We start from the raw sequence: 13,452 nt of genomic DNA, 5'->3' as shown, positions 1-13,452 counted from the left end.
GAAAAGAACGACAAGAAGAAAATGTAATAATAAATTTAAGATAGTGTTCAATTAATTTATGAAATATATCTATGTTTACAAATCAGCGTTTAAGTGAAACAGAATAATATTTAATCTATTTTGCCTGTATCTTTATAAACACCTTAACACTAATTTGCCACAAGGAACATATAATATTATGTTATAGTATATATTATAATCTCAACTCTACGATAATATATTTAACTAAATTATCATTATGACTGAAACCATAATAATTATAATAATGTTATTATTGATAATTGCAAGGCACAAGCCTTATCTAATTAACCTGCGTGCCATGTATGTGTGAGTGATTACCAATACTGAAACAATACCTGCGACTTATATCATTCGAAAATGAGGTAAGTATAGGATTTAAATAAACTAGATTTTACTTGCGGCTTCTTTATACCGAGTCCACTTAAATATCTACATATAGTTTAAGAACTTGTCTCTGACCAGAAGAAATACGCTGGAATTTACTTTATAATTTCTCTTTTTAATATGGTTTTACTAAATAAAACAATCGAGAAACGTTATATATTACTTCATTGGTTAGGGTTTCGCATTTATATTATAACTTCCACAATATATCACAATGAAAATAAAAGTATATTATTAAATAAATCTTATCAAGAATTTTTAGTTGAACGAAATTTATGTAACTTGGTATGTTGACTCATTTACATGATTGATATTATAATGTACAAATGAAAAATTGTTAAATTTGTCGTTCCGAGTGGTAGCTTAATATTTGTAATATTAAAGTAATCGACGATTCAAAAGGGCGTGTTAATGTCTACTAGAATAAAGACATTTTGAATTTGAATTTATATAAATTCAGTGAATTCCATTGCATTTTTAAAAGAGGTGCTATTGAGGTGTTCGGGGCTGACGACCAGCGTAATAAGTTTAAAGAGAACGCGAATAGCATTCACTTTCTCTGATTAAATTATTCCAAAACAAATTTTGAATTTGAATGCTGTTCTAGAATCCCGAGCCTAACTGAGCTGATGTTCGCTATGGAAAAGCCCTAACATCTTCTTTCGCTCTTACAATACCAATTCACTATAATTGTTCACGTAATTATTTCAGTGGCTACTTTCTAGTGTTTATTTACCTTAGTTATGTAGTATTTAAGAATATATACTTGTAAACAGTAACAGTAAATTTTATTAGTATTATTCGATATAATTCTAGAAGACCAAACTAAAGGTTAATATAACGTTTCTCATACGTATCCATAACAAGTTTAATAAAAGATGCTTTCACTATAAAAACAAATATTTACTATCAAGTATCATATACGCATTTGTATAATAATTTTGATACATTTCAACATGAAAATATTTCACATAGACTGCTGGCATACGACACACGCATCCATACAGCCTCTAACTCCGGCAGCAATATGACCTTGCAGTTCCTGAAAGACATTGTTTATATAGACGAACAATTACTTTGACGAACGACTTCCTGAAACACGTGATCCTTAATGCGATGAAGCCCTTCTAGTGAGGTCACACAAGCTGCTAAGTTAACACAATACAAAATCGACCTAATTTCGACAGACACGAGGTCTAATTTTCAAAAAACAATCGATAACTCGTGTATAGAGTTTCGCATGCAAATAAAAATTTATTCTATTCCCTGGTACTATGGTATAAATTTAAATGTAGATCGTTTATAAACATTAAACATGTCATAATCATTTTTATTGAATCGATCAAGTTCAAGACGAAGTTCATTGCTAGACTCGAGCTTGTATAACGAGGACATCGTAAATCGTCGGGTTTATAATTAAATTCTTTAGTTACATTGTATGTTATCCGATTACGGAGAATGATAGCCTTGTGTGTAGTAAGCATTTTAACCAAATACATTGAACCGCCGACTGAAAAAGCGACATACTTTTTTCATATTATAGTTACGACTAATATATTTAAAACTTATTTTCGTATTTACACGGTATAGTATATCTTTTTCCAGACTTCTAGAATTATCTTAAACGTAATTGAAATATTGGACCAAATTCAAATATTTCTTCAATTCTTTCAATTCAAACTCTGGCATAGAATCTGAAGAGAATTTAATAATACGCTTCACCATCATCTACGTCTATTGCAAGACGTATCAACATACGCCACGTAGATGTCCAATAAGAACGCATTTTGATGACCCTATTAGGATCATCTGTCCATCATCACCTTCTGAACGGACATACTTTGCTTCACTTGCCGCTACGTAATCTTAATTCTAGAACCTTAAATGTCAACCGGCTACCTGTTTTGCGCTTTGTGTTCTACTGCCACTGGCCACCCCTCTGAGGTATATCGCTTACTTAAGTTAAACTACAGATATTTTCATTACTGACTCGATCTCGTAAAGAGATACCAAAGCATTGGTATTAGATTTTCCATTCAAGTTTCTTCTTTTTCTTTTCAACCGATGGATTACCACTGCAAGGCTTTTCCAAACATCGCTACGATGTTGCGTCTGGCGCTGCACCATTCATCTACTTTCCGCGATCCTAATTGTGGCGCAGGTCATCTAGTGGAGGCTTACCTATGCCGCGTATACCGGCTCGCCACTAGAGAACCCCTGTACCCCGCTACTGCCATTTTAGACAAGCAATTCTTCGAGCTTCGTCGGTGACTTTGGTGCTTCTGTGGATCTCCCGATTTCTGTTTCGATTTCGCAGCAAGAGTCCGAGAAATACACGGTTAATTGATCATAATTAAGCGTGTATCATACAGACATATGAACAGTTTAAAAATAAATATGTTTCAAGTGATTTAAATGTTATATTTAGTAAGGAAACCTAGAATGTAGTGGTTGAGGATGGATATATAGCTAATGGAATGAAAGAGAAAGACTGGGAAAATTGTAGAACGAAAGAAACAGTACGACAGATAAGATGATACATGAAAGAGAAGAATGATAATAATAAAAAATATGTATAAATTACTAGAAATAAAAAGTCCCTGTTCCACACGAGATGGGGGAACGAGAGGTCCCCAACAGCGGGGACCATCAAAAAAAATTTATATTTATATTCCTGTTATATTGAGAGTTTTACTGCACTCATGGATACGGATAGGACCGAGGCGTGGGACATCCATATATCATTGTTGTATCAAGGTACTTAGAAACTTGTTATTTATTATTGTAACTACGCAGAATGAGCTCACGGGTTCTTGAGATTTTACAAAAATTTGCGTTCATTGTATCAAGTCGGTTTCATATTTAATTTTCAAAGTTTTGTTTTATATTTCCTTCTGAAATATTAATAAACAACCGTTTATAATTTTCAGTTTCTTTACTTTTTATTACATTGTAATTTTGGATCCGAGTCCGTCTCGTCAGCGTTCTAGCGAGGGTGGTCAGGGTCGGTCGTGAAGGATGAAAGAAGATATAGTATGAAATAGGAAAACTTGTAAAAAAATCATTGTAAATTATACCCTTGTCCTAAAAATAAAAAAGAAGAAAAAAAAAAGAAACTAAAACTTCAGTCACAACATTAAACATCTGGGGTCCTAGTGTCTCAAGTTAAATACAGTCTGGCCAAGCTAATCTAACTTGGCTTCATGTCCAATACACACAAGACTGAACACTAAACGTCTACACGGATAAATTCCCTCTTCGTTCAAACGTCATCTTTGTAACTGGAATGCGATTTGCTGAACTAAAGTTTTTACACCACGGACCTCTGTCAGCTCAATTTAGACAAAGCTGCAAACGTCAAATACTCAAACTGGTTCTATTGGAAATCTGTGAGTAAGAGCTATGTATGTGGAGAAGTAGAAGTTAGTCCTACTGCTGAAATTAGGATTATGATGATTAGTAGACCATCAGGTAATTTTACCAATAGGATGACAAAGTAAATATAAAGAAATTACCAACCAGACAAAATACATTACACTGTATAGCCGGTCCATAATGATGGGCATTAATTTGCGTAAGTGGACTGCCCGCATGGGAGTCAGATAATGTAATTGGCCATATCATTCGCGAATGCCCAATGGCACCGGTTATTGGGAATGCAAATTAATTTCATAAGTAAATTGGAAAAGATGACATTGAGTTCTTTACTGCATCATATAAATGACTTTAAGAAGAAAAATCAATAAGGAATCAATAGTTCTCATCCAGAAGTTTATGCAGCCGGAATTTGCCTAGCCATAGCGTCATATAATGGAAGGTACTAGAAGATTCCAGTACTGTTTAAAAAAAGAAACAATCCTTTTTTGCAACAGCTATCCTTTTAATATCCCTAAGTACCCTATGATAAAATTTTACGAACAATGTGTTACCAATGATGTATTTAGATACCGACACGTGGTCACTAACTCTAAGACTTGAATATTTGAATAGATCAAAAATATGATATAGAATAAAAACAAAGAAATTGTAATAGTTAAGCTGTGAGGAGAAGAAGGAATCGTATTGGATAAAAGGAATAATGGATATGAAAGGACAGGAAAAAGAATTGCAGAAAGAAAGAAAATGAAGGAATGAGAGATCGTAAGAGGAACGATAGAAGAGCGCAAAAATAAAAATATTACATGAAAAAAGATGATGAGATGATTAAATAAAAACAAAGTCCCTGTCCCAAATATGAGTACGAGGGGTCCCCATAGAATGAGACATTAAAAAATGACTAGAATACTCACAGTTGCTCAACTAGTTATTGGAAGGGTTACCTTTGGAATTTCACTACGAGAATCAGAAAAGACAGTAGACTTAGTCGAACCAGCAGTAACCAACTTATTCCAGCATTGGCAAATGAAAGTAGCAATGGATAGGCTACATAGCGCATATAACGTAATCGCGCTGTAGTCTGTTCCGGAGTAGAGACCTCGGATGGGATTGCAGTATAGTATGTCTACCAATAGGGTGGATATGCCACTTTATTAAAATCATCCGAGGACGATGGAAACAAAGCGTTTGCAGTCATTCTTATTGGATCTCTATTGGAAGACCTATGTTCTGCTGTAGAAATGATGATTAGTTCTTAGTCTTTCAAATTGTGATATTTTATCTGTCCTTGATTACGAATTTTGTTTAGAATAAAGTTCATATATTTTAAATTCAGTTCATAGGCACAAGTAGACAATGGGTTGAATTTAAAATGTATGAAACAATAAACGTCATCGACAAATATCTTCTGTCTATTGCTCCTAGTGCCCATGCAGTATCTAACAGCTTATGGTCACCACTTGACAATCTTTCAATCCTAACGCGCATCGGTACCCGAGCGATATACCCCGCTGACTGCCATTTCAGACCAGCTCTTCTTCTAACTGAACAACTCCGAAACTCCGAGCATAGCTCTCTCAATACACTCTGAGTATCCTATGCCTTCCTATCCTATTCTTCTGATGGCCACCGTAAGCCACCACGTCTTGAATCCGTATGTCATGACTTTAAATTTTAAAAAAGATCATATAAATATTTATCTATTTTAAAAATATTCTTTATAAAAAATATTAGATCTTCACTTGTCATTTGTAAATCTATAACGTCATAGTGGTAGGTTATCTGATATACCATTTGTTGAATTTACAAAAAATATACTGTATTTATATTATTAATATACATCGGAGGAAAATAGCCGAGGCAGTAGTTTTTAAAAGAATATGCAATGTCATATATGTAGACAATCATGTTTGGACTCTTTAAGCAAACAAACCGTCTGAATTGTCAAACGATTGACCAATCAGATAGGGCTTTGATATTATAAATAAAATATGAAAACAATAATATGAAATTCACGATATCGCATTTTGTAACATAGTATTATGTACATATAATTGGCTCTTGTTATTTCAAACGTATATTGTTGTGCTACCGAAACCTCTGTACCGCGCCTTTGGTATTCGCACGTCGAAAAGGGAGGGGTATTTCTGTGTAACCACTCAATTTGTCAGGCGTCATAGCCCGTAGCAGCAACGCTTGTGGTCGTTATTCCTTCAAGCCCCACCTCTCTGCGCTTTGCCAAGGCGTGGTACAGCGGTTCCGGTAGCACTTTAACTACATCACCCATAAACCTAAATCCTTTAATTTATTCCAATAAATATTTACCTAGATAGTATCTATAAAATTATAATATAAAGTTTTGATGACTTTATATATATATATATATATATATATTCATTTTTATTGTAATAAACGGAATCATATTTATTAATAAAAATCCGCAAAACATTATTCAATTGCCATTTACAAAATTCAATATGCACAGTAAAAGTAAATTGACAGAAAAGGCATATAGGAAGAGAAAAGGTATATTATACAATAAACGAATATTTAAATGACAATAATCCGTGGCAGTGATGTCGATTGATTACTTTTATTTCATTTAAGCTATATTTTATTAAGTGTATGTTGTATTCTATACTTTTAAACTTTAGTAATTCTAAATCTTTATATTGGTTTATTTTGTACCATTAGCCAGTTCTACATCAAGTGGATATTTTATATCTCTAACAGGATTTTCAAATCGAGTTTTCATATAAAGTTTTCAATCGTATTTCTTCGTCCAAATTCACTTAATCATTTTACATAGTGTATAACTATTTCATTTTGTCTTATAACTTCGTCATCGTAGCTTCTTACTTAGCCTTTACTTAATTATGAATGGTATATCCTACAATTCATTAAAAACACACTTATATATATTATATGTAATTAACGTGGACAAATGAAGTTATTATTGACAAAGACTATGTGGGCAACCCCACAAATGTCATATAAATTTATGATTAATACGAATGACGTAAAAACTTCAATGCGATAACGACATAATATGCATCGGTGGAATTAATTGAGTTTTGCGAATATTATTAAATATTAATCGGAGCACTCCACATTCTCCACAACTATATCTATTCCCAAACGAAATTATTTTTTATATCAAAATTAAACATGTTATCCACCCCTGATAACAGAACCATAGATCAAAGATTATTAAATTAAATATAAATATTTTTAAATTAAGAACTATATTAACTTTTGTAAAGAATGGTCTCATCGTTGTTAACGGACATAAATGCACTAATATAAATTATTATGTAAACTCATTTACATGTATTGCGTAACCCTTTTAAGCCGTTAAAGAAATAAGCGGGCAACGTATACCAGATGCATATGAATAACAGAACAATTCATAAGTTCACATTCGTACCTGTAAAGGATAAAGCAGTTTCATTTAGTGTTGTGACGTTTTCTACGGAATATATCGATAACATTAAAAATTATTTTGTTTCATAATTTGGTAAATTATTTTTTAATTAATATTAAATATATTTATTAAACAAGAGGGCTAAAGTATATCCATAGAGCACTGGAGAGTACTATGCTTGTGTTTTACGAATCATATCAATAATATTAATAATTATTTTGTCTTAAAATTTAGTAAATAATTTTTTTGATTAATATTAAATTTATTTATTAAACATTATATATCATAAGAGGGCTAAAGTTCTCCTATAGAGCACTGGAGAGTACTATGCTTGTGTTTTACGAATCACATCGATAATATTAATAATTATTTTGTCTTAAAATTTAGTAAATAATTTTTTTGATCAATATTAAATTTATTTATTAAACATTATATATCATAAGAGGGCTAAAGTATACCCATAGAGCACTGGAGAGTACTATGCTTGTGTTTTACGAATCATATCGATAATATTAATAATTATTTTGTCTCATAATTTGGTAAATTATATTTTAATTAATGTTGCATTTATTTATTAAATATTATATATCATAAGAGGGCTAAAATATACCCATAGAGCACTGAAGAGTAATATGCTTGCAGTTTCGGAGTTATTTAGTTTGAAGAAATGCTTATATGTAGTGACAGTTGTCGGGGCCGATCGCTCTTAAAACCGATGGCCGCTAAGTTCTACAAGTTTATGAGTGGCGACCACGGGCCTATAGACGCAACGTGAATAGGCCTCCACTACGTGGACTAATGACAAGCCGCAGGAATTCGCTGAATGCGAGCAACACAGAACTGGTCAACATGACGATTTTTAAAAAAAGACCTATGCTTTACAATGTCGAACAATCGGCTGAAAAGAAGAAGCAATATTTAATCAAATACATTTTACCTACAGGACAAAAAGTTCATGGTGTACTAATAAATCGCTGTCAACATTTAAAAAGATGGTAAAATAGCACTACCTTGGCCTCTAAAATAGGATACAGTGTAGCATTTGTTGTTTATTCGTAAATATATAATACCTTTTACACGTAAATATGTGTATTGTAATGTATATACACCATAAACTGCCCTTTACTTCATGTCTCTCTTTTCTATTGAAAGCTAGTAGAGATCGCCGGGACGAATAAGACCGCCTCTTGTACCTCTATGTAAATTTTGATTCGGCTGAAAAGAAACAGAAGCAGTATTTAATCACATAGGTTTTACCATCAAGACAAAAAGGTCATTGTACGCTAATATATTACAGCGGTGTTCCTTCTCCATATTTTTTTCTAATATATTACCAACAAATTATGTGTTCAAACTATTAAGGAATATTTTCTTAAGTTAGAATGGTCATGTTGACTGATACAATATTTCGAATATGACAAAATATTGTCGGTTAAGCAAAGTTAAACTAATGCTCCTTACGTTATTTTAGACGGAAGGGCACTGGTACATTACTAGCATCTATAGATACCACGGGCTTATGAGGCAGATAGTAGAGAGCGCTCAAGAGCTACCTCGAAAGCCTTGAGTTAAGGCTCTACGAAATATATTCATTAACCAGTTGAGAGGCCTTCCAGCTATTAAAACGCTTGGGTGGAAAATCCTTAGGGCAGCCACTCCATGGGGATATCTATATCAACTTGATTGTTCTGAATATTATGGAGAACACTTTTGTGTATTATAAATAAATTCAATTTAAAATATCTCTAGTTCTTGAATCACCAATGGACGTCCTACGACTAAAATGATGAAGATGATGAAACAATTCACATATAAGTATATATTTATATTTTGCAAACATAGAGCAGTAAAAAATAATTAATATCGATATCGATAAGTTTGAACCGTACATCACTATAAGAAAATTGCTAATGCCGGTAATTGAGTTATGGTTAGGCGACCTGAATGTTCCATTACCGATTGACAAGCCGCACTTGGACCACGTTTATCGGTTATTTTCGTTACATTAAAACTTCACCGGTTTTTTGTGCCACGAAATATTTTCGGGTCCTCTTCGTGGAGGCGATATGTAGTGTTGTTCAACTAGTATTATTGGTAAGTTATTATGATATTATAAACTGTGTTATCGATAGAAATAGTTAAATATTCTATCGATACAAAATATAATAATAACCAGGTATGAGAATTTAAGGAAAAATATTATCTTTTGAAATGTTTTGCGTCGCATTCGAAGTCCTTGAAAATCATTTAACGTTACGAGTTGTGACAATGAAAAGATTGTTGTCTTTGTAAGGTTTCAACTTCATAAGTACATGCGTATTACGTTACATGTACTTTATTTTTTTACTCAACATTTTTAAAATTTATAAATGAAATTCAAAGTGAATGATTGTATTGCCAGTATTTCGTCGTTTTAAGTATTCGAAAATGACATAATATTCTCGTTATTTAATTTTATATATATATATATATATATATATATATATATTTATATTATCGTAATAGGTGAATTTTATGGGTTAGTCCTATTTGGTCCTTTCTTTTTGACCTTATTTACAAGAAAGAAGCAACCAAGAAGCATTTACAGTCAGGTAGGGCAGGGCGCAAAAGGCCGCTTGTTCTCTTTTAAGAAGTAGAGAAGCTCGTAGGCTCCTTGGCTTAGGATACCACATAATACAATTTCACAGGATACGTGACTCTCGACCTCTTAGATCGCTTTGGTTGACGCTCCATGTAGTGACCAGGTTCATGGACCCAATCAAGAAGACCAAGGCTTGAGCTGCCATTCATCAACAAAACCGTTTGGCATTTCAACTCAAGTCTGAGCGGGTCTACCACTTAGAAAAGTATTAACGCTGATAGTAGAAGTGGCGGAAGAAATTCCAACATTGCCTACATATAGAATGATCGGGAATCTTTAAAGAAGTGTACCTCGTTCACTGGACTTATTTTTTACAATGGAAAGTCATTTTAACAATTTGAACTCACTCAGTTTCATTTATAATACACATGAACAATATAATAAATATATAAAAAATATTTATTCATATTTTTTTTCGAAATATTGATTAGTTTTTATGTAATCTATTAACGTAACATTTTCTTTTTTTTTAGGTTTTTGATGACATATTTTTTACAATTGACAATATATTCTTTATGTTTTGGACAATGGGCTAAAGTGTTTTTTCCTTATAAATTCTTCTTTTGATGTTCCGCTTCCCATGTAATTTAAAATAATGATTCGAACTGTAGTAATATAAAAATTTCATTCGATTTTTAAAACTTTGGTATGAAAAAACTATGAATTTACTTTTGATTCTTTCAATCTTTTGATAAGTTATAAAGGAAAACAAAAATATCTATTGATTTGTAAATATATATAAGAGAAACAAAAAAAACTTCGAATGTACCCCATGAAATATGTCGATACTGTTTCTGTTCTTTACAATTTGTTAATCACGCTACGGATATTGAGTTTTACTACGGCTGGCTTTGATAAAGGATGAAATTAATTTAATTACCTCTGCATTAGACATTATCTTGAAAGCTTCGCGAAAAATAATCCAGTTATCTTAAACCGCATATTCGCGGCTACGAAATACAGTTAATTATCGTAAAACTATGCGTTCGGAAAATTTGGTGCTATAAATTAATTTCGTCGAATCGCATTTCAGTCTAGACAACAAAATTCTTATGCCCTTTAATTCGTTGAACCACATTCCAGTAGATAATAAAGTTCATGTTACGAATACCCATTAAAATAACTGTGATATACAGGTTAACCATTGGTATAAGCTGTAGATGTGAGAATGTATACCTCATTTTTATTCCTGCAAAATACAGTTAAATTTCGAAAAAACATGGGTTCAGAAAATTTGGTGCTATAAAATAATTTCGTTAAACCACATTAAGTAGACAACAAAGTACTTGTTACGAATACCTTTTAAAATTGCTGTGATATACAGGTTAACCATTGGTATAAGCTGTAGATGTGTGAATGTATGCCTCATTTTTCTACAAAAAGTAGTGTGACGATCTTTATAGAAGGCTTATAGAACTGGTAGACCTTTTAGAATCCGTAATGAGTGATTATTGAAATGTGTTACATATTTTTTAATTGGAATGCAATTACTGGCTGTAAAAATTATATAGGGGCAGATAGTAAACAACAATTAATTTTAATAATTAACCTGAATTTTGAAAAGGCTTTTTCTTACGATATACTACGTGATTATACGCTATTTATCATTTCTGATACCATTAAATTGAATTAACAGAAGCAATAAGATGCGTTAAACCTTGACCTCTAAAATAGGATATTGTGTAGCTATATTTATTCATATTTATGTAATAGCTTTCCCACGTAAATATTTATGTATATATATGTATGTGTGTACATATGTATAAATAAATATTTTTTTATAGATATGTGTATGTACACCCTAAACTGCTCTCTCCTTCATGTCTCTCATCTCCATCGACAGGTTGTCTGGGAGAAATCGCTGCGAGCGATAAGACCGCCTCTTGTACCTCTACATAAATTATTTTTTTATTTAGTTATTATCTATGGTGTACAACAATGTATTAATTAATTTAAAAAATTAAATAGCGTGTAACATACATAAATTGACACAAAATAAGCTATATTCACCTTTTTAAAGCCTTCACATATATATCTAATAAGCCTGGACATTGAAAGACTTCTAAACTAAATTAAATTCCTGGAATTAAGTTTGCAGTGACGTTGAGCGAATGCACTTGATTTCTACTTATAAGCGGAACCTGAATGGCTTCGTCATAACCTTCACTAGTGCGTTACGTTACAGCTCGTTAGGATATACAGCGGCTACTGTGACATAGTTAGTATATGTAGATTAAGCCAGTATTTATTTGAATAACGAATTCGAAATATAGAGATCCGTAGAGCAAAGAAAATGAACATAGCCCTGGGATTAGTAAACTGTAGTGGTAGTGGGCAAGCTGAATAGCGCGCAAAACTCCTACTTGGGTTTTAAGGATCAGAAGTAGAGGCCACAGCAAGCGAAGTGACCTCGATCAATAAGATGAGATGACCTTGTTAAAGTTGTAGGAAAAGCCTGGATATGGGCCCCTTATAATCGGTCTCATAAGAGGTCCATGGAGGAGGCCTATATTCAGGAGACGTCTTACATTTGAAGTGATGATGGTGTTGATAGACTATGTTTTTGGAAATCTCTGCCAGCGGTAGCTTTAAGGTTTTGTAGTGAAGACCCATGAGCACAGCCGACTTATTTATTTATTTAGATACACCAGCAGAGCACATGAGTTAAAATTGCATAAAGAGTTATCGCATAATAATGGTTTTGTTATATGTTCCTTTATAGGTGACAACAACAAAAAATTACTTTATACATTGCAGTAAGATCAGACCACATCAAATCAAAAAATAATTTATTGAAAAATGATCGAAGAGAAAATTGATCGCACAGATTCCAACTTTGTCAGTCATCATCATCGAAAGACATTCGATGCCTAGACAAAGTAGGCCTATGTTCGGCAGTAGACTATATTGATGAAAAATTCAGTATTTGTTACCTTTTTATAGACAAGAATAAAAGATTCTTTTACACTAAACTACATTTACTAACACAGTGTTTGACATTGTTACATATTTAACTTTATTAATTAACACTTAAAAAATTTGTGCAATTAAATTTTCCTCAACTATATACACAATATAGATTTCGTCGTATTAAACTTTCAATCTTATCTCACCTTTCATTTCCATTTGACTATGATCTTCATACTATTTTTTTTTCATTTATGTGACATTTCAGATTAAGTGTTACAATTGTTTGGACGTAGATAAACAACAAACCACTAATTTATGTTATCAAAGTTGAAATTTAATAAAAAAATAATCAATTTAAAACGAAGTTAAGTAATAGGTAGTAATGTCAGTAATAACAATGAGAAAAGGAGAGAGAGGACAATTGGTTTAAAGAGTCACTAGGAGTCAAGTCAGAGTGAGACTTAAATTTTAGCCAATGGACACCCACTACAAAACATAGGGCTTTCCCTTACGTCGCCACAATGACCGGCGTTGTCTCCAATGACTTCCCGACATCTTAACTATGTTGTCGGTCACACGCCGCGTCTACTGGCTCGTGGTCGCCACTTGTGTGGAACGCCACTTGTGGTGTTGTGGAACCCTTCGGTTGTTGTTGATGATGGCTGTTGTTTACTTTTAAACTATTTATAATATAGAC

General features: G+C 32.6%; 1 protein-coding gene across 1 annotated transcript in view; it reads left to right on the top strand.

Moving 5' to 3' along the window:
* The window catches only part of LOC137924604 (multiple PDZ domain protein-like), a 215,245-nt gene that overhangs the window by 77,786 nt on the left and 124,007 nt on the right, over nucleotides 1–13,452 (top strand). The gene's annotated exons all lie outside the window — the stretch shown is intronic.

The sequence above is a fragment of the Battus philenor genome, unplaced genomic scaffold, assembly GCF_028537555.1.
Source record: "Battus philenor isolate CCGP_79_NKW_IND1 unplaced genomic scaffold, ilBatPhil1.0.hap1 SCAF_24, whole genome shotgun sequence".
Lineage (NCBI taxonomy): Eukaryota > Metazoa > Arthropoda > Insecta > Lepidoptera > Papilionidae > Battus > Battus philenor.
The sequence above is the reverse complement of the archived record's forward strand: the minus strand, read 5'-3'. Positions and strand labels throughout refer to the sequence as shown.